This window comes from Acomys russatus, chromosome 1 (assembly GCF_903995435.1).
Source record: "Acomys russatus chromosome 1, mAcoRus1.1, whole genome shotgun sequence".
Classification (NCBI taxonomy): Eukaryota; Metazoa; Chordata; class Mammalia; order Rodentia; family Muridae; genus Acomys; species Acomys russatus.
Window position 1 is genome coordinate 81,322,741 of NC_067137.1, and position 2,940 is coordinate 81,325,680.

Genomic DNA, 2,940 nt, shown 5'->3' on the forward strand with positions numbered 1-2,940 from the left:
ATCAAAACCAAACCACTTGTCCTGGGAGAAGGTGGGCAAGTGTGATCCTTAGAGCCCACATAAAAAAGCCAGGCATGGTGGTGTGTGTGTATAATTCAAGTAGCTTAAGTTTGTGATCCTCCTGCCTCGGCCTTAGAAGCACTGGGACTCTAAATTTGTGCCAGCAGGCTTGGCACACACAGGTCTTTCTGTGGCCAGGTGGCCTTGTCTCCTGGATTTATCACAGGTGTATCCTGAAGTTTCTAGAAACTGCAAAAATGTCTTCCAAGGTGATCATATCATCCTACGTCCCTGCCAACAATGCATGAGAGTTGGAGCTGCTTTGCATCCTTGTCAGAACTGGGCATGCTCAGTCATTTTAATTTTAGCCAAACCAGTGAATGCACAGTGCCATTTCCTTATTATTTTAATATACATATCCCTGATGACTAATAAGGCTGAAGATTTTTCCATATGTCTGTTCAATATTTTGTCTATTTAAGAAATTGAACTTCTTGCCTCCTTAAGTGTCTCAGAACAAAAGTTTTACATTTTGATCAAGGCCAGTTTTCTGTTTATTTTATTTTATTTTATTGCTTATGATTTTGACATTCTACTTAGAAAACCTTTGCCTAATCCAATCTTGTGAAGATTTTGTTTTTCTAGAAATTTTATTGTCTTCAGCTTACATGTAAGTCACGGATCTAATTTTGTGCCTGAGATGCAGGAAAGGTAGAAGCTTAGTTTTTGCAAAGAGCCAGTTGTCTAGGCTTCCATGTGGAGATGACAAAGCATTGCAGCTCTGTCAGCAAGTGGACTTGTCACTTGGGCGGGGCCAGTCGGCTTCTGGGCTTTGTTCATGTATCTATTCTCCCCTCCCTCCTATCAAAACCCAATGGTGTTGACTTGTGCGGTTTTGTACTGTCTTGAAGTCAGCCCCTTGTCTCTCTTTGCCTCCTCCTTAGCTCCTTTGGTGGTTGTAGATCCTCTGCATTGTCATCCATCAGTTTCTACTAAGAAGGAGGCTTGCTGAAATTTGTATTGGTGTTGCATGGAGTGTAACTCACTACAGGGATATATATCCATCGTAGCACTAATGCTTATTTATTTATTTGAGACAGGCTCTTACTGTGCCGCCCAATCTGGTCTTGAGCTCACTGTGTAGTCCAGGATGGCTTCATGCATCTGGCAATCTTCCTGCCGCAGCACAGACATGTACCACTAAACTTGGCTTAATAATGAGTCTTTGAATCTTTTTCTTCTTCTTCTTCTTCTTCTTCTTCTTCTTCTTCTTCTTCTTCTTCTTCTTCTCCTCCTCCTCCTCCTCCTCCTCCTCCTCCTCCTCCCTCTTCCTCCTCCTCCTCCCCCTCCCCTCCTGCCCCTATCCTCCTCCCTCCTCTTCCTCCCCTCCTCCTACCCCCTTCTCCCCCACTTCTTTTTAGCCGTGCTTTGTAGTTTTTAGTGTGGAGGTTGTCATTATTTATTTTATTTTTTGAGATAAGGTCTTATCTACTCCAGGTGAACCTGTAACTTTCTGTGTAGCTTAAGATGATCTTGAATTTCTAATCCTCCTGCCTCCATCTCTGGAGTGCTAGGGTCACATTTGGTTTTTGCCATGCTGGAGTCAAACCCAGGTCTTTGTGCATTAGGAAAGCACTGTATCAGCTTATCTCAGACTAGTTTTTTTTCTATATGTTTTATGATGTTTGCTGATATTATAAAAGGTTTAAAATATTATTTTTCAAATACTGATTTGTTTCTTTTTTGAGACAGTGTTTCTCTGTAGCCTTCATTGTCCTGGAACTTGCTCTGTAGACCAGGCTGGCCCTGAACTCACAGAGATCTATTTGCCTCTGCCTCCCAAGTCCTGGGTTTAAAGGCATGTGTTGCCACCACTGTACCTAGTAATTACTTTGTAAAAGTTACTTTTTTTATATCATCTTTAAGGTCTGTGTTACCAGGGAAATTAGGGCTACCTCGTGGGCTTTTAGTCTCTTTCATAAAAGAATTTAGAACTGAACTCTGAAGGAAGCTCAGGACATTTTAATGAGAGTTTGAGACAGAAACAGCAGGACAGGCCCGCTGAGAATCTTAGCAACTCTAAGGCAGGGGATGGGGACAGAAAAAAGCATGCCCTTCTGAGTTATGGCCCAAGGAAACAGGCATGTTTGTTCATGGGAGCTGTCGCTAAGCTGGTGTGAAGAAAGTATAGTGGGGCTGAGGGGTGAGAGGTGGAGATGAGGGGTGGGAGGTGAGGGGTGGGAGGTGGAGGTGAGGAGTGGGAGGTGGAGGTGAGGGGTGGGAGGTGGAGGTGAGGGGTGGGAGGTGGAGGCGAGGGGTGGGAGGTGGAGGCGAGGGGTGGGAGGTGGAGGCGAGGGGTGGGAGGTGGAGGCGAGGGGTGGGAGGTGGAGGTGAGGGGTGGGAGGTGGAGGTGAGGGGGGGAGGTGAGGGGTGGGAGGTGAAGGTGAGGGGTGGGAGGTGGAAGTGAGGGGTGGGAAAGAGGGGGGAGGGCCAGGTAAGAAAGGGAAGCTTTTGAGTCAGAAAAGTAAACAGCCTAGCAGAGCTGCATCCTGGACATGCTAAGGAACTCCATTGTGGGAGGGAACCTGTGGCAAGGATAAGTGTGGAATCTCATAAGACGTTACTATTCTAACATTTTCCTACTATGTCTTCAGCTTTCCTGAGGAGTGGTCTCCTGGCTAGGTGACTGACAGGCCCAGCTGGATTAACTCACGGACAGAGACAGTAACATGCAATGGTCCAGTCTTGTGTGCAAAGCAGAGTGTCACATGTCCACACAGGGCCAGCGCTGGACTTCAGGTTTTATTCTCTTATCGAGGAGGAAGCATATTTCCCTTAATGGGCCTCAACGAAGCCTCCGTATTCTTATTTGGTATTTTATATCCTACAGAGAAGTTGCGATGTTGTCCTTTCTGGGAAACAGCAGATGGGGTCCAAAGT